Source organism: Megalopta genalis, chromosome 12, assembly GCF_051020955.1.
Source record: "Megalopta genalis isolate 19385.01 chromosome 12, iyMegGena1_principal, whole genome shotgun sequence".
Taxonomy (NCBI): domain Eukaryota; kingdom Metazoa; phylum Arthropoda; class Insecta; order Hymenoptera; family Halictidae; genus Megalopta; species Megalopta genalis.
In genome coordinates, this window is record NC_135024.1 from 8,121,584 (window position 1) to 8,145,400 (window position 23,817).

At 39.8% G+C, this 23,817-nt stretch overlaps 1 protein-coding gene and 1 non-coding gene across 12 annotated transcripts in view; both read left to right on the top strand.

The window, feature by feature from the left end:
* The window catches only part of LOC117217487 (Kinesin heavy chain 73), a 151,723-nt gene that overhangs the window by 30,820 nt on the left and 97,086 nt on the right, over positions 1-23,817 (top strand). The gene's annotated exons all lie outside the window — the stretch shown is intronic.
* TRNAK-UUU (transfer RNA lysine (anticodon UUU)) lies at positions 19,306-19,378 on the top strand. Its single transcript has one exon. It is a non-coding gene; the product is annotated as a tRNA-Lys (tRNA).

The following is a 23,817-nucleotide window of genomic DNA, read 5'->3' on the forward strand; positions in this document are numbered from 1 at the left end:
TAATATTTGTACCGCGTGATACAAGTGATAAGTTACGGAAGATCCTGGCGGCTCGGAACGGGATTAAATATTGTCTGCGAGGTATTTCCGGAATTTATGGTCACGCTCAAGGTTAGCCAAGTTTCGCCATATTTTTCCACGCTAAACGACCACGAGAGCTACCTTCGGTTGTTCTTTGTGAAAGTTGTACGCGAGCAACGCACACCGGCGCGGCGCGCCGGTCTCACAATACGTTGCATCGAATGCGTTTCCGGAACTTTTTTCTTTACGTCTGCCAGCGAAAACGCGTTAGAAAGTGACATAACTTTTGCACAGGGCACTTAGCTAATGTAAGAAACGTTTCAACTCCTCACTAGCCTAGAGCAGCGTTTTTATTTCGATTTTGTTACAGAGTATTTTCTTGTCGATGGAGCCAATCTCCCATTTTAACTTTTATAAAATATGAAGAAAAAGGTTGATGACTCGGCATTAAGAGCGTATTACGAATGTTACATACTTTCATGGACCAAGCAAGCACGTTGCAACAGCTAACTGGTTAAAGAAACACAGCAGAGATCCGATTACCAGAACAGGATTTATTGTACAGGGTGTCAAAAAAGGGTAGGTAAAATCTGCATCCTCGGATCGGATTAATCTTATTCAAGGTTAAAATTCTTTTTCAAAACTTTGACTCGTTTAAATTGTTAGTTTCGAAATCGTTTATAAAACGATTAAAAGAAATTTTCGACTTCGAAAAATTTGGTCGTGGACGCTTTTGCGGAAACTTTCGATTACCTATGCTAATTGCGCCAAGACATTTTTTTATACCTTGTACAAATCGGCAAGAACGTATTCTTGCACCGAACCCGAAGAATTGTTCCATTATCCAACCATTCATCTCGATTCGAATTATCCGCGGTTTCACCGTACAAAAATAGCTTCCGTTGAAACGAAATTAAAAGCTATACTGTAGAAAAAGCCAGAAAACCGACGAACTTTCACTTCGAGTAGCGCGTGCACGAGTTTCGCGTAAATTTGATTCGTTTCTATTAGCGCTCTGAAGGGTTCGCATGTATCGTACGCGCATCAGCGAGCCGAGCGGAGATTTCTAAGCAGCTTTTTGATACGGCGGAGTCATTGAGCAGCTTCCAGCGCGTGGAGCGCTAGCATTTGCACGCGATAGGGGAACGTGTGCCGGTTAATCGTCGCAGGTTCCAGCGTTAAACAGACAGTGACTAACCGGCATTGAAAAGCTCGCCGGAGTCGCGGCGATAAATAATCGTTCTTTGTCGCGTCGCGTCGTTTCGTTCTCATTTCTACTGCTCGATGGCACAACGCCCCAAGCACAAAGCCCCTTTCCGGATAGTATCTCGTTCGATGTATGGGCTCACTGTGACTCATTCGCAACCAGGGCCTCGATACAAACGGTGCCTCCTTTTCTCTCTTTGTGTCTTCCTTCTTTTTCCGTCTTTCTCCCTTTTTTTCCTTTCGTTGCACCGCGGTGGCTCCTTACGGTCCACGGCTCGGCAGAGAGCGCCAACCAACACGCGGAAACGCGTCGTTCCGGAGCGGGTAGCAGCGGAATTATGACCCGCCGTGCGCACCCCATCGCGGGATGCTCGAATGTGCGAGGTTTTTACGCGAACTTTCGAGAGCTGCCACTCTCGCGCATCGACGATGCTATCATTGTACTGGTTTTCTGAACAATGACACCTGGGGATCGGTATTTACGGTCGCTGTCGCGCTCCTGTGAGTTCGCGAATTTATGGCTCGGTCGTTTCACCCGCTTGGTTGCTGTTCGGTGGCGGTAGTTTTGATCTGAAGCGAGTAGTCGCTGATGCATCCAATGTTGTTCGATGAGTAATATACTTTTTATGCGGAAGAATGTTTGTTCGACACAGTGCCTTGATCCGATGTCTTTAGCATTGGAAGCTCGCTGTTGCTTGAAATTGTAATTCTTTTGAGCTTGTAGGGTAATAGAGCCGGTTACTGTGGCCGGACCAATTGCTGTGCCTTTGGTTTGTCTTAGGGCGTGATTCATTTCATATTTATCGAACAAGACGAATTTTATCGAATTTTTGTATTCTTTTATCTTGTTTATTTCTGAATACGAAAATTTAATGTGTCTTATTCGATAAATATAAAGTTAATTACTTTACGTTGTTTATTTTTTCAATAATAAAATGTGATATATCTTACTCGATAAATATGAAGTTAATTACTCCCGGAAGATGGTTAATGACGCGAGAAGTGTGTCATATGTGGTCTGATAATTTTAAGAGTATCGAGATTAGATAACGAAAAATATTTTTAGGACCTCCTTCAGGTCGCTATTATCTTGTCTCTTGCAAACAAGAGTATCGTTATTGGGTTGCTGCAAAAGTAATTTCGTTTCTTTTTTTGTAAGCTATTTATTCGGAAAATCGAAATTACTTTAGCAACAACTCAATAGTTTAATTTTTTAATGTTTAAGCTTATGGTAGCCGAACTTGAGTTTATCAGCTTGTCATTCATCTTTATATCGCAAACGTCGAAACTTTCGATATCATCGCACGATGAAATCGCGTAAAACGTGCAATTTATTAATGTCGGCATAATAATTACGTTTGGAATTACGCAATTACCGAATTACGCTCGATGATAAACGCGTGCAAATAATTGAGAGCGCGGTAACGACACTAAACTGAATTAAATGAATTGAAATCGCTTTGAAATGGAACTACATTAATACGTTGTTTAACGAATCCTTTGGCAACGGAGTTTCGATATAACGATGCCAATTCTCCGATTATTCGGGACAAGCGTTCTTGAAAATCGTTTAAATCGAAATAACAAACGTTTCAGACGTACCGAGTGAAAATGGTCCAAGTTTACAAAGAACCGTTGTTCCGAAACGATCTGTATTAAAAGCTGTCCACCCACGCGCCGAGTCATTAAACAAAAGGGAACAAAGGTCTGAATGATCGACGGTAGATATACTTTTCAATAGTCCGCGCCCGTTTGTTAGATTCCATAAGTTTGAAACAAAAGGTTGCAGATATTTTAAGAACGTTGTATTCATTAAAATAGTAGAAAGCAAGCGAAACGAAAGGTGCGAATATTTAAACGCGTATATTTTTATATCCAACTACGAGAGAACATTTTTAAGTTCCGTATATTCTGCGTTTATTTTTTCTTTAAAATCACAGCACTTTTATGGTAAATCACAGTAAATCGTGCTAAAGATTAGTAACATAACATTTCTATTATAATGCATGCTTGGGTCTATTCAATTCGAAGAAAACGTTGAAACAGAAAATGTGAAACTGGCCAATTCGATCAATTCGATTGGTTCAGTGTCAAATATCCGAAATTCTGGAGGATCCAGCGAAATGTTTCTGGACGAAACAGCGGTTCGCCAAGCATCGTTGCCATCCCCAACATCCCCATCGCCGTTACAGCGGGTAGCATAATTCTATGGCTATAAGAAGAAACACCGCAATTCACAATTTCAAAAAATTTAAGTTACTGCATTAATCGCATTAATTTATCAGAAGTGACACCGTGAAAACAAATTCTGTAGACTGAACAAAATTATGCAATTTGAAACACCGCTAAAACGAAGTACATATTGGTGATCGGAACATTAAGCGACGATATCTCGGAAGTGAAAACACGTGTTTTGCGGCGTACTTCCTCGCAGCCACAGAATTCAGGGTCCAGTCCGGGTACGGGAATATCATTACGGAATTTTATTGGTTCAGATTGCGGGCATTCCGGTTTGCGGGCGCAGTTCCGCCGGACAATTTCTTTCCATCGATCTGAGAAACAACCGGCCGCGGACAGAAAACGGCGAGCGTATGCATAATAACAGCGCCGCCGCGCCAATAACGCCTGGTTTTTATTGCGAGCCACATCTCGGGGCCCGCCGGTGTCCGTAAATCGTCCCCCGCGACCATAAACCGTCCTTTACGGGGAAAAGTTGATCGCAATAAACGCGCCGCGCTGCCAAATATTCGTCGCCGGATGCAACGTCGCCGTTCCAACCACCGTTTTGCCCGCGTTTCTTTTCCCGCTTTCCGCTTGTCGCTTTCCAGCTTTCAGGTTTGCGCTCAGAAACGTCTGCATTAACCGCGTTATTAGTTTCCGCGAGCTGAAGGTGACGTTTGCGTCGAGTCGCGAGCGCAAATAGACTCCGGCTGACGTTTCTGCGCCGTGTACCTAACCGCCGACGGATATTGCGCGACGAGTCGGTCCACAAACTACTTCTGCCGATGCCGGCGCAGTGGATACTTATCAACGCTTTTGCGGAAAACCGACGTACCTTGGAAAATTGCTTTCGATGGCGGAAGGATTGTTGCGCCGGAAAATTCGTTGGACGCACCGGCGACCGAGGAATTCTATTTTCGGGAGCCACACGAGTTGCGGTGAAAGTTCTTCAAAGGGTGGTTTCACAGATGTGCAATTGGTTTTGAAAAACTAACGATTGCAACCATTTTACTATAATCGTAACCCTGCAATTACGTTCTTATTAATTATTAGCTACTACAATTAAATTGCTCAAGGAATTATAATCACGAAGTAATTCAGTTACATTATAATTCGATCACATCGTAATTCGTAATTCAAATTTCCATTCAAGTAAATTCAATGTAATTCATGATTGCGATTGGAGTACAATTACAAAGTACTAAGTAATTAAATTACAGTAATTACGAACTACGATGTGAGTGAATTAAAATTATAAATTAAAAGGTAATTAATTAATAGCTTATGAGAGAAGAAAATACACAGAAATGGCAAAGAATGTGTGTACGAAAGGAAAACATTAAAATGCATCTCACTTCTTCAATGTTCTGGTCTGTTATTTGAAGAACTGTATTTGAATTACATTTAATTTCACGTACACACAATTTGAATTACGTTCGTAATTAAAAGAACTAGCAATTGAATCAACTGAAAGTGTAATTGTATAATTGAATGACACCGTAGTTGGAGTACTATGTAATTAGAACACAATGTATTTAAATTGCAAAATTGGGTTACGATGTAATTGAATTAGTACAACACAGAATTGTTGGAAAACTTTGGGAAATTGTTAGAAAAGAGGATCCTGTTCAAAATTGAGGAGTGTACACCTCCGCATAAAAATAACGAACAAAGGTTAAAAACTGTCCAATTGTCGAGCAGAATCCGAGGTTCCCAAAAGTTCGCGAAAAATTCAAACGCGTCAAATCCCGAAACATATTTATTTGTTAAGTTCCCTCGAGAAGGCTGTAAATATTATCGTGGGACGCGAGAGATCGGAAGAAGTCGAGCACGAGTAAAAGTTTTCCCGGTGGAAAAACTTGGCGCGAATCTATTACGCAAAGATAGTCCCCATAGTGGTGTAACAGCGCCCGGTATTTTGCCGAGCGAGTTTCGCGACGAAGTTTGAGGGATCCTCTGACGGAGATCGCGGCCATGCCTGTCGGATCTTATCTGCAAGAAAGCTGTTACTCCAGTTTTCTTCTCGCGACGGTATCGCATATTGCCCGAGCAACGATCCGACAACGTTTAATATCCAGCGATAATATCGGCTAATAGAAAATCGATAAGCAGAGAAGAAGGGATCTTATCTCGAGTGGGGAAACTCTGCCAACGACGAATATCGCGAACGGCAATTTAGCCTGGCGCTTTTTCAGCAATAAGCATCACTAGACATCACGAAACTCGCGAGGACACGTTCCGAGCGTTTACGTGTTGAAACGAACTGCGAATTCATAATGGGACATAATTCATTTGTGACGGAACCTTGATGAAAGATTCCGTTCGTTTTACTTTTACCGATCATTCAATTGTTGATGAAAACAAAGAAATGCATGACCGAAATTCTGTGCGAATTTCAGAATGTTATTTAAAAGAGAATTTATTCTTGTATGATTTATTTAGCAATTATTAATTATTGTATGATAAATGTTTACTTTCGAGAACAGTTCCCTATTAAATTTATTTATAAATTTGACCTGGATAAATTTATAAATTTGTCCAGATCTAGATCTGAAATATATATTTCAAATAACATGTCATTCTATTTTATAATTATTTCCATGCCTGTGATCACTTTTGAAGTGACATTATTTAAAACATTATTTTCAATGACATATTACTTTATTTTTGTACTTATTTGAAATAATTATTTGAGATAATTGTGAAATTCTTCTTGGAAATTGTATGAAGATCTAATTATTATCAGCACGGAATCTTGTTTATACTGACATTCTTATTGACATCTTTGCAAGATAAAAGAACCAATCTGACGATGTTAACTGATTGTCCGATGATAAGAAATATTTTTCTTCTCGCATTTTCCGCACCACTGGAACGATTATTTTCTTTTGCGACAATATTAAATAGACGCAAAGAAAAATCTCTTAATCGTGAACTTTTTGAAGAATTTTACTCGAAGCAAATGGCTGCAAAGATTTCTTCAAATAAAATCTTTTTTGTTGCGTATTATGTCTAAAATAATTTATTATTTGAAATATCATTTCCAATGGGTTGATATTATTTTGATTTTCAAATAACAGCACTGAGGATAACAGTCTGAAATTAATTATTTTAAATAGTCATTTCTTATTTTCATTTCAAATATTTGGCCACACAAACTGATGTCATCAGTCTTCATCAGTTTTTCGTGGAAGTAGAACCAGCCAACAATAATCAGCAATTTTCAAATTTGTATAGTTCCCACAAAGTTCCAGATTGAATTACATGTACACAAAAACTTTGCTCACAAACAATATAATTGTCCTCTCCCTAGAAAATAAATATTAAACAATTATAAATACATCGACAATGTGATCAAAATATATACTAACTCCTACTATCCATATATGTATTGAGTTGTATACTCATTATTGGAATCGCGCTGGTAATTGCTACAGCATCGTAGAGGTCCGTATAAATTTATTTTCTCCAGCATTCAACGCCTTGTTTATTCTGCACATTTTCCTTCCTTTCAGAATATAAAACTGAAATATTGTTTGTCATCGTTCGCGTTTCACTAATAACCGAACTTTCTACCAGCGTGCACGGTCTCGTCGAAAATCTAATTTCTTTTATCTACGAGCCTTAACCCCTTGTGATCCGCCAGTCCCAGCATAGATGTTACCAGCGAGTTTAGACTTTCACGGCTTATGATTGGAGAAAGTTGTCGCTTTTGGAGCGCGCCGAGTGCCCGCCGTGCGTAGAGAAGTTGGAAATTGAATCGGCCCGGGGAACACTATTCCCTTCGTTCCCCTGTTCGCCGGCATTGTCAAGGATGTCTGTCCGTCTTCATTGTGCGATTCAATTTCGGTGGAAGTTTCCCGCTGGAACGCCAAAGATGACGTCCGTATTATTCCTGCCGTTTCTTTCCCGGCGAATTTTAAAGGGCCCTCGTTGCGTCGGAATGGTCCCCGCTGAACGAATTCCTTCTTCATTTCGACGATTGCGTTAGTTCATCAAATTGTACCGAAGGGAATTCATTCCCCGAGTGCTCGAACGAACGCCGGCGAAACTTGTTGTTCCTCCGAGAGATTTCATTTTCAAACGCGTTCTTTCTGAGACGAACTTGTTGTTCTTCCGAGAAATTTCATTCGAAAACAGCCTTTGAGCGGCCGGGCGCGTATTTCCTTGGGTATCGAGGATCTCGAAGAAGTTCGTTGCTATTTGTGGGGCATCCCACAGGGAGAAGTAATATAGATATAACTATAAATCGCTAAATCTAGATCCAATCGTAACGACAACACGGCATTACTCGGATATAAAATTCGAATAGCATTTCGAATAAAACTTCGTTCGAGTAATATTTTGAACAAATTCTTGCAATAATATTTTCTTCGAAAAAATTTGACCAAACTCTTCGAATAAAATTTTAATCGAAATTTATATATATATATATATATATATATATATATATATATATATATATATATATATTAAATAACCCAAAATTTTGAATAAAAAGTACTGCTGACTCTTTTTCTTTACATTATTTCAGTATACAATTAATTCGAGGTATTGGAATAAAATTTTAAGAAACTACCAGCGAAAGTATAAAATCGCGAATCCTAAGTAAAACTTTTCCCATCCGGAAATATGGGACAACTCGATACGCGAAGCTGATCATTCCAACACAGAAATGTGTTCCTTAAAAGTTTCAAGTAGAAGACGCAACTTCCGCGTCGTTTAAACTCGAGTATTCGTAAGAGACTGCAGCGTAGATTAATTTCCCATGAAGGTGCAAATCGAATTAGGCTGAAATTAATGGGGGGGGGCGGTCGGAATACTGCTAAGTCGTGCAATAATTGCATTACCGGCTGCGAAAGCGCTAACACAGGGAAGCGATTAGCACGGGAGCGAGCAGCAGCGTGGCCGAAAGGTGGGCAGCACCGTTACAGAGGGTCGGCAGACTGAAAGGTGCACTTCAGTCGGTCCGGAGGACCGGTTCGCCGGGGTAACAAGCTTGGAGCGTTAAAAAATCGAGCTGCTCTTGCTGCGAAACAATCCACGACGACGACGACGCTGGATTGTTTGCTCGGCGCTACAAAGAATTAGACGCAGAGCCCGGGACGATAATAGACAACGTGAAGAGGAGCCGGAGAAAAAAAAGCGGCGGATAGGAGAGGAGGCCGAGGTAGAAAAAGGTTTAGGAAAAGCTGCTGACCGGGAAGGAAACACCGGCGTCCTTCGATCCTGGCGTTCTCGTCCTCGACCCGTGGCAAAGGCCGCATTACGCTGTGTTCTAGCTAGATGTTGCACGACGACAAAATCGCTGCCGACCGACCAACGCGACAAGGAATAAACAAAAGACTTCTTATGCTCCGCGTCCGACACGACGACGCCTCGATGAAAGAAATGAACGATTTCGTGGAGTTATTAATTCCCGAAGTGCGAAACAGATCTATTTTATTGAACGAATGGATGGAAAACTGTAAGAACCGTATATCAGTGGACAAAGAATTGGAGAAAATACTTTCCACCTATTGCATCAAGAATATAGTCAAAAGTATCTCGCGTCATTCTGGTGCATTGATCACGTAAATTGTCATTTTCACGTAATTGGCAGTAAAGTGGTGAAATTCGCTTTTATTCGATCATTACATGTATACTTGTATTGCTACTGCATCACGTTTTCTCTTCCGCATATTTTCTGCTATTATACAGGGTGTCCAGTATGGACCGAGGTCAAATAAATGGAAAATGTTTATATAAGTTTGTGTCCGAAAATGCTTTATTGAAAAGGACGTAAGCGACCAAAATTTCTACAAGCGTTGGTTCATAAAGATACGATAGAATCAGAAGATCAATCTTGGGAATGTACTCAAAATACGGGCGGAATTTTCGAACATTTCTTACAACTGCAACAATAAATCATAAATATGTTTGGAAGCTTATATCTTTTCAATAAAGCATTTTCGGACATAAGTTTATACAAACTTTTTCCATTCATTTGACCTCAGTAGCACATAGTATAAGTTTGGTCCCAACTTTCCTGGACTCCCTGTATATTTCATACAACAATTTTTAGTAAGAAAATGTGACGGGCCCGATCGTAAATAATACGCGATACGACTATCGCATTGTCGTAGGACCGACAGAAATCGGTCGGTTGAACGACGACGATTTTGTCGTCGTGCAACGTCCAGCCAAGATATAGTGTTAGATGTTCTTCCCACCTCCGCCCTCTCGTGATTCTCTTGGCCTGCTTTCCATCGTGCCGCAAATCTCGTTCCGTACCCCTTTCGCCGCGGCCACCTCGACGAAAGTAATGAAGATAAGAAATGAGAGAGAAGAGCAGGGCCAACATTCCTAAGATCCTGCGGAAAGCCCTTCGATAAACGACCGATATCGGACCCACACCTGGGCGAACTTTTCACGAAACGATCGCCGAGCTTGGACCTCGAAAATACGATCGTCTCGATGGCTATCTGCTGGTATTTCTGGCCGTGAGTGCTCATGCTTCCATCGAAAACCGTTTACGGTTCGAGGTTCGAATGATTCGAGTAGTCCTTTAATTCTATTTGACTGCAGTGCGCTCTATTTGCAAAGCCGCATTCATCGGGAGCTGTGGTGTAATTTTAGAGAAGAGGATATGATTCTATTTCAGTGAATAGTTATTTCATTTTCTTTTTTCATTGGGCTTTAGTGTTGGAAAAACGGATTAAAATTATTAAAATAGTATTAAAACTATTTAGTTTTAATTGGTAATTTGTTCTGATTGATCATCGGTAGCTCTGGTTCGTTTTATGTAGCTCTTATTGGTTGAGTTCTGACCGATCCTGGCTGGCTCTGGATGATTTTATCAAGATCTGACTTAATCTATCTACTTCTGACTGATTTCATCTAGATTTGGCTTGATCTGTGTTTGGTTTTGGTTATTTCTATCTAGACTTTACTGATTGGTTCCATTTAGATCTATCTTGATGTATTTAGTTTTGGCCGATTCTCGTTAGTGCCAGGCACTTAAAGTGACTCGTGGTTGATTTTAATTGACCGATTCTACTTAGTACCAGCTGATTCTATTTAACTTTGCTTGATCTTGTTTAGTTCTGTCCGATTCTATCTAGCTTTACTTTCATTCATCCAACTCTGACTTGATCCACTTAGTTCTGGTCGTATAACTATTTGCCGAGGGCAGAAAAGTTAAAAGTCGAAACTATTACATCAGAACCGATCGAAAATGTGAACAGTTCCGTTCGAATTCTGGTCGCAAACCGCAGAAGATCGTAAAAATCGCGACAGAGTCATAGTTCTAATATTTCACGTCCTGTTCTCGTTTCTGTCCTCAACTATCCATTCATCTCCACCGAAACTGCTCCGTAGCCTGATCCTCGACCCGAAGCAATAAGGAAGATCGTCCGCGGCAAAGGTATTCCGCTTCGCCGCGATTCTCCTCGACTACCAGCCAAAGCCCGACTCTTAAACACACTTTCCCGCGAGTGTCGGTCCAGGAATGTTTCTATCCGAGAAACTTTGCTTCTCGCCGAGCAATTCATTTCCTCGTTTCCGCTCTTCCATCCTCGGCCCCGCCTCCATAATTCTCGATCAAGCAACTCGGAAGGGAACGGTCCCTGGTGTATACCTGCGGGGAATTTTCGCTCCGAGGTCAGTGGAACGTCGAAAATCCCGATGTTTGCCCGGGTCAGCAGGCTCAAGACGATTATGCCTCACGAGATATGTATTCCGCGTGCTATCCGCTTCGGAAAAGCTCCGACCCCGGATACACCCACGTCCGCGGGATTCGATCCGGCCCGACTCCGAGCGGATTATCGCGCGTATACTTCTGTCGGCCCGAGCGGATTTCCTCGTTATATCTTGCCGGTTCGGTCGCCGGCGCATGTAGATGCCGTCCATCGGGGAAAATGGATTCCCGACCGGGAGGATCGATGGAATTTTAACGTTCCGAGTGGCTTTCCGCCTCGTATCTGATTTACAGGCAATCAGAGGAAAGTGTCCGAGGAGAGCTCTTCCTTCGTCTATTTCTTCCGCTCCTACCTCCCCGGCCTCGCGCTGCGGTTTTCATCCTCTCCGATGGCGATCCAATGAAATGCTTTCCGCGTCCATATATTTCGCGCTGGAATTTTAACGCCGTAAATGCGATTCAGGGACGACTCCGACGACTCCGACTCTCGCACGCTGCACCGTGTTTCATGACCTCGCTGAAGAGGCTTGCGACGTGATCCGGAAAAGCAACTCACAGCTTGGAAATTCGTTTTTCGATTTACTTTAAAGCAAGCGGCTTCGTTAAAATTTTGTGCATAACAAATTCTCGGAGCTAAGGGGAAATGGCTTTCGTTGGCTAAAAGAAAATCTTGTATGATTGAATGACCTTTATTTCTGCCTTTTGACCTAGAAATACATCTCTTGTTTTTCCTTTCGTTTCACTTAATTTGTGAGTGATTCGCTTGTATCGTTTTTCTTTTTATACTAGTATTGCATATAAACAAAACTCGTACAGTAGAGACTATCTTATCTGAATATTTATTAATTAATGTTTATTTTTGTAATACAGTACAAAAACATTCCATTATCTAAAAATTTTATTTAGGTTCTCTGCTCGGTGATAATGTATCTAATCTATACAATGATTAGATAATAGAACGTTTGGGTACTGGAATGTTGTAAAAATAACTGTTCGGATAAGGGAGCTTCTATTGTGTTTCTCTTTGGTTCTGTATCTCTTCTTTTACTTTAAATGGGTCTGTGTGATTGATTATCTGTTTCTTTTTTCCTCTGTTTCCTTCAACATGTGAGCTGTCAACTACTAGTTATCTCGCGGTAGACGCCCACCACCTCGCGTCCGTTTACAATTCATTACTAACAAAAAAAAAGGATTTATTTATAATTTTTTACTTATTATTATGTATTTATTTATTTCTTTAATGCAGGCATCTAGAACAGATTTCTTCAAAATAGGCTTGGCAGCGAACAGATTTATTGTACTGGTCAAATTAAATGATCCTAATCTTATCAAATAAGAGAAGAAACCTTAATTCTATTAACAACAAATGCAAGTGGCCGTCTGAGAGAACTTGCAAGGACGAGGAGTTTAATTTGAAATTAAAATTTCAAGGCTCGCATTGACAGACGCATTCAGACCATATTCTTTTGTGCGGTATTGAATTTTAATCCGGCAGCTCGTTCCGTTTCTCAATTTCCCTTTCACGCGCCATTTTACGGTGGCGAAAATTCGCTCGAGCTAAAGTCGGGGCTTCCTAAGGGAAGCAAAAAGCACGGAGAAAGTTGCTCTTTTTACACGAAGCGGGGCAGAAAAGGAAGATTTCGACTTCGCCTGCCTAACAGCGAATGACACAGCGATGACCTACTTACTTGGCGAACAGGATATTTTCCAACGAGCACGCCGAAAGCCGCGGAGAAAGAAGGGGCAGGAAAAATATCGATTGTTGCTCCGAATGCGTCGCCGCTAATTAAACTCGGAGACAATTTCCCAGGCAGCGATGCGGGCTGTAATTAAAACGCGAGCCGGTACGCCGCCGTCTGGCTGTTGTGATTGTCTCGTTTCTCGACTCACTAACGACGAACGTGTCATTTTATTACATTAGCGAGCACGATCTTGCCGGGAAAGTAGTGTCTTTGCGACGATCAGCTTTTATTACCATTACACAATCCTGTATTTTGAAGAACGTCGGTTTTCCATTGGTAGTATGATGTAACGTTAAATTCTATTCCAATTGAACACTTAAAAAACCAATATAACGCTATTGTCGAGACTACAGCATTTTAACAATCTTTGATGTTCTGAAAACAGAGTCGGAGAAAATTTTATTCTGACAACGAATAGGAGGTAAAGACTAACGAATAAAATTTTATTCGACGCTATCGAATAAGTATAAAATCAAATAAAAATTTATTTAGATAACGATTTATCCGAACAAGATTTTATGCGGACAAGAATTCACTCGAATAAGAATTAATTCGTACAGGAATTCGTACGGAAAATAATCGATTCGTAGTTTTATAGTTTAGTTTTTCGCTTTGGACGAATTATTATTTAATATTTATTTCGTTGGCTAGAGGGCCATTATATGTCGTATTTGATCAAATTGTCGTTGTGATTTTTTGGAATTAAGAATTGTAGGTGTGCGCCCGTCGCTTTGCCGTTTCTTGTTTGAAGAGAGTAATTTTTCATCGGAAGGAGATACGTACGACCTCCGGTGCCCCAGGGGAGATGGACGCGACCTTATTTTACGCACGACGGAATAGTTCGCGCGTTGAGTATAGATCAAAGCTGGATTGAGAACGATCGTGAAACCTTAGAATGGTCTCGCGTCCGCGGACCTATCTGACGGCGATGGTTAATTTCCTAGAATAAGGAAGGCCGTCGCGACGATGATCGCCGGGGATCAACGATGACTGTGGCAGATCAGCAAGGCTTTGCGGCGGTTTAAAAAAAGACTGTCTAGAAACCTTTATTGCACGTCACGCGATTCGGTGGAATTTATAAGACCGATTTATGTTATTTTTAATTCTAGTTTGCAATTCCAAAATTCTTTCATCCTTTCATTCTTCATTCCTTAAATCGCGAAAAATACGTACTGCTTGGATCAAAGAATTTTTCCTTCGAAAATTTTGCTCGTTGATTTCAATCTCCCTCAATTTGTCAGGAAAAATATCATATTCTCCGCATTCTAATGAATAGATGTTACAAAGTGCAGCTAGGATATACGGAGTCATAATTTCATGACGCACCGAATCGTGGAAAAATTGCAAGAGACTGAAATAATACGATTAATAAATACTAGAAATGGTATGCCGCGGAGAACGAGTTATTTTCGAAGCAGGAGACAGGATCTTTATTATCCTTATCGATTCTTTCACATGATTCTTGTAGGTCAAGGATGAGGGACTTTTTTTAGGCAGAATGGGGAACATTTGTCGAGGCAGGAAAGAGAATCAGCTTCGAGATAAAGTAAACAGTTTTACTGTGTAAGAAACAGAATTCTCGCGATGTAAGAACATAGGAGAAAACAATTCGCCAGATGTAAAAGGTCGAATATAATTTGGCAAATGAGAACGAATTACTATTCCGAGTCATAGAAACGAATGATTTTCGTGGCATGCGATGAAATGATTCGCTGATTACGAGGATGACTCAGTTTTTATATATCAGTTCAACATCTTTATATTTATATGTAGCTCGAATTAGAGAGAATTTACTGTAGATACTATGACTTTACTGGTAGATACTATGTACGCGATCGTCGAATTGTCACGCGGCCTCCGAATTGCCTTCGAATCGTGACAAAAAATTAGAAATGAAAAAGTTAAGTCATCGCTTTTATCCTAGCATCATTATGTATATATATATATATATATATATATATATATATATATATATATATATATATATATATATATCAATGTACACCGGCATGCTGGTCGCTTCCTTTTTCCCAGACTGTTCCGGGTTTCTATAAAAACGAGCCGCGGGGCTCGAAGAATCGCGACTTAGTATTCCCAGATCAGCCAGTTTCAACTCCGACCTCCGAACATTTCTCGGAGAAATTACTGTATGGAGACGAGAGACCCGGTCTCCCGAGAAAGAATGATTTCCAGGTCGCAAGGACGAGCAGGTCTCGAGGCAGGAAACCGAGTAACGTTTGAAAGCGCGCGAGATGATCGAGTGGCTTCCAAAGGATTCCTATATTTACGTGGACCGCGATCCGTGGTTCTCATTTACGAGCCATTTTCCGTGTCGTTCCGCGGATATCAATGGAACATTTCCCGGGGGTTCGCGCGCTGGTTTAATCTCAAAGCCGGAAGACCTTGTGCCGCGGCGAGAGGGCCGCGTTTTGTTCGCGCGGGCTGCAGGATCCTCTTGCTCGTTCAACATATTGAAACTCCCACCTGCCACCCGTGCGCCCCGGCGCTGCCGTTAAATTAACGTCAAGCCCTGCGGGTATTTAGGCCAACGACGGGTTCGTCTCTCCCTGTTTGCCGCGCGAGACTATTCATTATCAGACAGGTCGCTGCCGTGCCGTCCGATCGGGGACCAAAGATCCGTCAGCGATATCGTTTCTTATTGGAAACTGGGCTATTAAATAAAACACCGTGGAATACTTTTCGATCTAAATACGGCTTTATTTGGAAGAACGGATAAGGCACGTCTTCACCGCACGACTGGAAGGTCTATAGTGACAAGTCAAAGGGAACCTCGTCGTGCGTCCACAGTTAATACCATCAGCCGAGATAAAAATTCAATCAAGAGCTACGAAGATAACATTGCTTTAATAATATAAAAAAGTAATATAGAAGATTATTTATTTTGTTATATTTTTCAAATAAATCCATCATTCCTGGACCTCTTCGAAGATCAATCTTTCAATTCTCCTTTCATTCTTCGAAAACGAAAGCATCTTGCGAAATTGTAAAAATACGTATACACCCACGGGAAGATTAACCCTAATTTAGTAATTATAACCCTAAGTTAATAATTTAATCCTAGAATTTCTAACGGCGACGTAAAAGAGATCGAAAATAGCAAATATCTGTCTCTAGATGTAAATTAGTAACGAATTCGCAATTTAAAAAAATATTAAATCTACTCTGTGAAGTGTGAGAATTAAATTCTCCGCTTTATTGCTAAAAGTGAAATTAGATTAAGAAACATGACGAAACTGTTAAGTGAGAACGAAGTTACACGGAGTTACAAAGAGTTAAATCTGATTACAAGCGCAAAACGTTGCTTTGCCACGAAAACAGTTCACGTTAATTGAATTGAGCAAATGACCTGTTATCTTCGCGGTGAATACAGCATTAAAGTATCGATTAGACGTGAGAAACCTTTGCGAACTTTATCTGAACTTGCTACAACGTTTTCATGAAACTCAACAATACAAGTAAAGTGATATTTTGTCATATTAATACTTCATCTTTTACAGCCGTTAAAATCTTGAATGCCGAAAAGAAAAGGGAATCTGCACTTCTCGTTTGTTCCGTAAATAGTTGCATTGATTTACCCCTTTCAATTCTAACACGAAAAAGTATAATAGATTTTTCATATTGTTTTTATGGCTGTATATTATAGTGATGTTATGTGAATGTCATTCAGATCATACTAATTGTACTTACATTCCTATCACGAATTATCGCGATAGAAAAAAATCTTTCAGAAATACCACAAATTAAACAATATAGCTCTCATCTGTACCACCTACAGACTAAGTATGGAAAAGGTTAAAGCATAATCTAGGTCAAAATAAAAAAAGTATATAATATATACCCATAAAAAAGATCAATGCATAATTTAATACATGATTTAATGCATGATTAATTTCAATGGAGTCCGACGAATATTTCTAATGTCAACATTCGTTCTTCCAAGGTTAGAAATTAGAACTGCACCGTTAAAATAATTACTCTAAAATCAATACACAGCAATATACTGCGAACCTGATCAAACGATCTTTTTGCGACCAGACCAGCAGGTGCCCCGACGCTTCCGAACTTCGGCTTCCACCGTGGAACCTGTATATCAATTTTGAGCGCACATTCATTCATCCCCCGGATTGCTCGCAGTCCTCTTTTCAGGGAAGACGTCAGAGGGTTCCGGAACTTACAGAATATCTTGCGGAAACTTGCGTCAGTTCCCCTGCTCGTGACGTCGGGCGAAAGATGGAACTTTCGCCCGTCGATAACAGGGAAAGTTCGATTGAACGCGTTGGGAGCGTCGGGAACCCTCGTGACTCGAGCGGAGTCAACTTCGTTCTAAACCTTTACGGATCGCGGCCAGATATGATATTAGATAATCGGAGAAGTTCATATCATTTTCCATCTAAGAATTCGACAGTCGCAACACTCGTGTCGCAATATTTGAAATCGTATTCAAATACTTGGAGGAAGTGGATATTAGAGTACATTGCTATGGCATGTGCTATTGTGCAATTGATATTATAATATGTGGTTCAGTTCCTAAATATTATTGTTCTAATGTGGAAGAAATAAATTGGTCAACAATTTTTGACACAGCAAATATTAATACATTTTCCTAGAGGATTGTGATCTATTTACTTTTAGAACGGAATTTAAGTATTGGAGTAATGAGTGTTCAATTGCAAACATTTCTGTAGAGCTGAATTAGGTTTGTATAAAACTTGCAATACTTCGATGGAGAAGAAAATATGAAGAAATGCAAGAATAAATGTTTGAAACACAAGGATTGGGCAACAGAATGAACACTTATAGAACTGGAGACACAAATCATTGTTAATCCTTATTCATCCTTTATTCGTTGAACTTAATGTAATGTCTAATTAGCGCACTGTTAAAAACACAATATAAACTTCCTCCTCAAAAATTGGACGAGTAAAATAAAATTGTATAAAGCAGAAATGTGTACTTTCGAGTACAAAACGACTATATATATATATATATATATATATATATATATATATAATTAGCTGTACTTAAAATTTTATTCAAGAGGGAGCATTTATCTGAAAACCAAGTACTAATCATTTTTTATTGTTATTTACAGTATATTTCTACACGGAGTCGAATTATGTAGAAATTAATCTTCCAACTTACACGTTTTATGTAAAAAAAACAACTATTTTTTGTGATTTTTAAGTTGGAAAATAATAGAAGTTGGAAGATTAATTTCTACATACATATAATTCGATTCAGCGTAAAAAATGCCATAAAAAGAACATATTTTCAAAATTTTATTTGAAAAATGACTAGTTCTTTCTTTTCAGTGAAGCACCAGCACTCCTTGAAACAAGCATGTTTTGAGAGAGAAAAAGAAATGCTCGAGCAATGAAACGGAACAGGCAAGCGAAACAAGAAAAGACTTTCGTGAATGAATGATGAAGCGTGAATTTCAAAGTAGTCCGAGGAGAAGGGAGCTAAAACGATAGTGTCGCGTTGCGACAGTAAGTGGTTCAAGTGTTCAGGTATCCTAAAACGATTGTCGTGGATGTTGCTCGAGGAAAGCAAGACGGTTTGGCCGGCGCGGGAAATGAAAGGCCAGCAGTAGAGCGCAATATGTAGAACGGCCGGTGAAATATTGCGTGCTGGGAAGCGCGGGAACGTGAATTAGAAGATAAGACCCGGGATGCTGCGGGCATTCCTCGCCGGAAATTCTCCCTGAAGAAACAATATTGCGCCGTTACTCACCGACTCGGCGCGGCTTCTAGCCTCCCTGGCATCGAAACAATTCCATCGCCGTGATGGCTAAGTTTTAATTTCCTGATGCGTCGGCGCGCTACCCTTGTGCTCGGTTTTCCCTTAAAAAATCGTGCCGATTTAGTTGCGGTTCCACTCATAATTTCTGGGATTTTTGTATTTGCATCTTATGGATTTTTTTAGGTGCTCGTACGAATTTTACGACGGTCATTAATGTCGCATTTTTTGGTCCGGTTAATCGGTCAGCCGTTGCGACCTCTTTGGAAAGTGTGTGCCTAAACTGTGTCGTAAAAACTAACCCCAGGTACTATATACAACTTTTTCATGATATTTTTATTTTTTTGTTCGTTCGTTTTGACCTCCAGAGACATTCAAAACACATCGCCATTTGCGAATATATTTCAGTTTTGTAGACTGAGTCCCTCTGAAATTTCAAAAGAAATTCAAGTCATTTGGTCCAATTTTGAAGAAGTCTTTGCGTTTTTAAAGGTGTGCGAATGCTTTTGTGGGCCACTGTATGTTCTACTTATTACAATTTCTAGGAAACATGTATAACTATCTAAGAATCGACTTTTGTTACAAATAAATTATTAGTGCGATTTTAGGTCATTTTGATTTCATGAAATGTTTCCCGTTTCTGGTAGAAATAATGCTTGAAAGAAAACAGACCCAAGCGCCCGAGTAGCTCAGTCGGTAGAGCATCAGACTTTTAATCTGAGGGTCCAGGGTTCGAGTCCCTGTTTGGGCGATATTTTTTTTTTACTTTAAATACATTTTTATAATGTTTTGTGTTATTTTCGCTAAAATATTATTCAAATAAAAAGAGAATTTATGCATCTCCGACCAAGCTACGCGCGTTATCTCGTATGGAATAATTACGCGAGAATACACGGTAGCAGGAGAATGAAAAGCACGTCGCGCAGAGCTTCACTATTACGGTGTGATGCTAAAAAAAAATATGATTTCTCATATTGCACACAGAGTGCGGGTACTTGAGACCTATATGTATATCCTGTACTCTGGTCACGAAAGGGTTAATTGGAATGACTCTTTGAACTACGGCAATGCGGTAATGATTAGAGTGCGGATGTTTATGGAAATTCGTATTCGCGCGTAATGTATGGACGTCGGTTTAGAACCGGAGAGGAGTACGTATATATATACTTTGCGAGTTTCTGTTGTGTGTTTAACGTCACTGTGTTTATGAACGCCGAGTACAAAAACGTGTGACAACTCGGAGAACTAAGAAACAGAATGTTACGTCAGTAACATTCAACATAACAGTGTTAACACCTTGTCGTACAATTCTCTTCGCGGTTGCTGCTATTAAAGCTTCTTTACAATTTAATTTCAAAGATAACTTTAAATAACTCAAAATTTGTGTTTATTCTACGTCAACATTTATGCACTGCAGTTTTTAAATATTCATAGTAAGAGAACAGAATTTTATTTTCATTTTGAGAAGAGGAACAACGTTTATACATAATACTTTCGTTTCAAATTGTCTTCGCATCTCTAGCTTTAAAATTGCTGCAAAGAAAGATATTTTCAAAAGAAATGATTGAATTTCTTAATGCAAGCATATTAGGTCGAGTCATAAATAACTTCCGATGCTGCTAGGTAGAATCTATTGTTCGTTTCTATCCATTATGAGTCACCGGGACAAACGAGTTTTTGCTTTCACTAAATAGCTAAGGATTTAAAACAAATAAAAAAAAACACAATAAATAACTAAAAAAGAAACAAAATAAATAATAAATAAAACAAAATAAATGTCTAATAAAAAACGGAAGTTATTTATGAATAATTGTAATAATGAATCACTCGAATAGTAAATGAATATTTTATTTAAATACAAATCTTAAAATAATAGGCAATCAATAATGTTGCCCAACACTGCTTGCCATCCTGCAAATCAGCCACGATTACTATGAAAAATTTAATTAACTTTAAACATTCTCTAAACACTGCCACAATCTTTCATCAAGATTCGTCAAAGTTAAATTATTCGTTTATGAATCACGACCATCGCTTCATAATTCGTGTGCTGCGGTAGAAACGATTTTTCAGCGAGGAGACTTCGCCGAGCTTTTTCGCAACGTTTCCGCTCCGTTTCTTCGGCTGCGTTTAACTATTAAATTCTCCATCAACGGCGGAGCAGGGTTTCCTCGAGACTCTTTCTCTCTATCGAGGCTACCCGACAATGTCGCCGCGAAAAAAGCTCTCCTATCCGTATCGTCAGCAAACGGAGCCACGTGGCACCGACAAGGGTCCATAAGTGGAAGGAATCGCGGAACGCCACTCGAAAACGGAAGCTGTAAAAGCTGTAACGGGGAGAGGAACAAACGGTCCGATGAAATATGAAGCCGGACACGCGCGAGCCAGTCAACAACGGTGGTTAAAGAGGAAAAAGAATGAGAAGGGCTGATCTTTGTTCGGCTCTCCCCTGTCTTCATCTTTCTAGCCTTTTAAAAATCGGAGACAAAAGACGCTTGGCGATTGTTTGTCGGTCACAATTGGTTGAAGAATGTGGACAATTTTGCGGACAAATTTTAGATCGTAATGTCGATTTGTTCGTAATTAATTTCGATCAGATTGTTCATATTTTCTACAGAGAGGTCACATTTTATGATGACATATTGTTAATTTTATTTACATTATTAATCGTAATTAATTTATATTATTATTAATCGTAAAATATTGGTAATACGATAAATTTTAGAGTAAACTTCGTGAAATTTTGTTTCGTAAGAAGTTCTTGTGAAATGAATAATATATATGCATTTCTAGAAGCTTTATTGGAGAAGACATTAAATGCATGTTGCATCTGATGCATGTTTGCAGCGTCTCATACGAAAGATTAATATTAGGATGAACAGGAATTAAGATAGAAAATACTGTTTTTCTTCAGTTTATTTCACAAGGAATTGGATGATTCGTTCAAATATCTGACATTTGATAGAATCTCTGTCAACCCTGTTGTAATTGATACATGTATAGAATGATGTCAATGGACACATTCTGGTAAACACACATGCATAGAATAGCGTCAATAGACACATTCTGGTAGACACATTGACAGAATGGTGTCAATAGACACATCTTAATAGACACTTGGGTAGGATGGCGACATTGCACATATTCTGATAGAGACATGCATAGAATGATGACAGTAGACACATTCTATAGACGCGTGAACGTAGAATGACGCGAGTAGACACATATGTATATAGGATGATGTGAATAGGTACATGTATAGACAGATATCAATGGACACATGCATATATGCATAGAATGATATCCATAGTCACATTTATGGAATGATGTCCATAGACACGTCTATAGAATGTTATCAATAGGACACATTCTAATAAACACACGTATTGTAGAGCGATGCCAATAGACACAATCTAATGGAATAGTTTTAACTTGACCCAGTATGATAGTAAATGGATGCTCTCTTTAATTATAAATATAAATATGTTCTGTACACCTTCTTGCAAGCTTATCACACGTTACCTTATTTTATTTCTGTTTCCATTATATCAACTTTTTACCATTCTCTCAACTTGACACCGAAGGACGAATTAAGCTGTAGAAACGGAAGGAACGCGGTATCGTCGAAGAGTTAATGAAAATCGTGTCACAGGAGAACTAGGTTAAGAGCGGAGATCTAATAATCGACAAATAGCATGTCTGGCTCGCAAATAGAAAATTGGAAGACCGTTAACACCTTCGCCAGTCCGTCGACCTGGAATTCCTTTTCGTGTAATCGGAGACCAGGATTGGAGAGTAGCCAGTGTTCGTGTAGCAAGTTTCCAAATGATGTAACGCTGAGAACTGTATCAAAGACCGTAGAACTGTGTTTCTCGTTCGCTGGGTGCCCACGAAAATAAAAGAATCAGGCTAACTCGTGTCTCCTCTCTTAATTAGACCAGCTCACCCGAACTCATTATCAAACTTAGACTAGAGAAAATAGAGAACCGTGCACGGTACGAGAGTGGACACACAGAGGCGGGGTGGTAAAGGGCGCGAGAGAATTGGTTGACAAACGAAGTTAAAATGCAGGGACCGAGATGTTGTGTATCGAGTAAACGTTTCTTGTTCATGGCAACTCGAATGAAATTGGGACTATTGAGCCTGGTAGGAGAAATTGTAACAATTGAACGAAGGAGCAGAAATTGTAATAATTCAGCGAAATAGGAGAAATTGTAATAATTGAGTAAAACAGGAGAAATTGTCAAAATTGAACGAAGTTGGAGAAATTGTCAAAATTGAACAAAATTGGAGAAATTGTCAGAATTGAACAAAATTGGAGAAATTTAAAACTAGGAGGAGTTATAAAAAATGAACAAAGTAGAAGAGATTATAAATAGACACAGCTGACAATAAAACGATTGAGAAAAGATCAAAGTTGCAGGAACATGTTTGAAGTGAATCAAATGCGTGAACATCCCTTATGACTAGATCTTCACACGTTTGTGACATAAATGAGCAAATGACCCACACGAATTTTCATAAATTCTTACATAATTTTCAGAACAACCCCAGTATGCAATTCGCAATATAAATAAACACGATTACATTGCAAAGCTAAATTGACTGAGACACCAAGTCGTACACGAGCCTACTAGGACAGTTAGGCTACTCTAGAACCGTGTACCATCAAATCTTTTTAAACTATGAACCCGAACGCATTTTCATAAATTTTTGCAGAATTTTTAGAACATTCCCATTGCGAAAGCTCACTATAAATCGACTGGATCGCCAAGTTCTAAGAAACCGCACAAATCGTGGCTTGCGAAAATCATAAATTGGAGCAGCACAGGGTAGTTAGGGTAAAGTCAGAGCAGTACACCATCCAATCTCTCCGTCAATCTTTCTCGCAAGCGTGAAAGGGAGGCGTTGTGACGCTCAAGATCGATGCCGCAGGCATTCAGACAGCATCGGCATTGTCTGACCGTGGCACGTGGGAGTCGGCAACGAAAACAGTGCTTTGCACGGCCGGCTAAAATTAGAATATTCTAAAACGCGGCAACCAGCGAGGCCTTTGTTCCCCGACAAAGCAACAAACTCAACCAACGGGAGATAAAGAGAGCGAGAGAAATTCACAGAGTCCTTCTGTACGTACCTCTTCCTCTACTCTCTCGTCGCCTGTAGCGAGAACTGTAGGACCCGAGTCTGGCC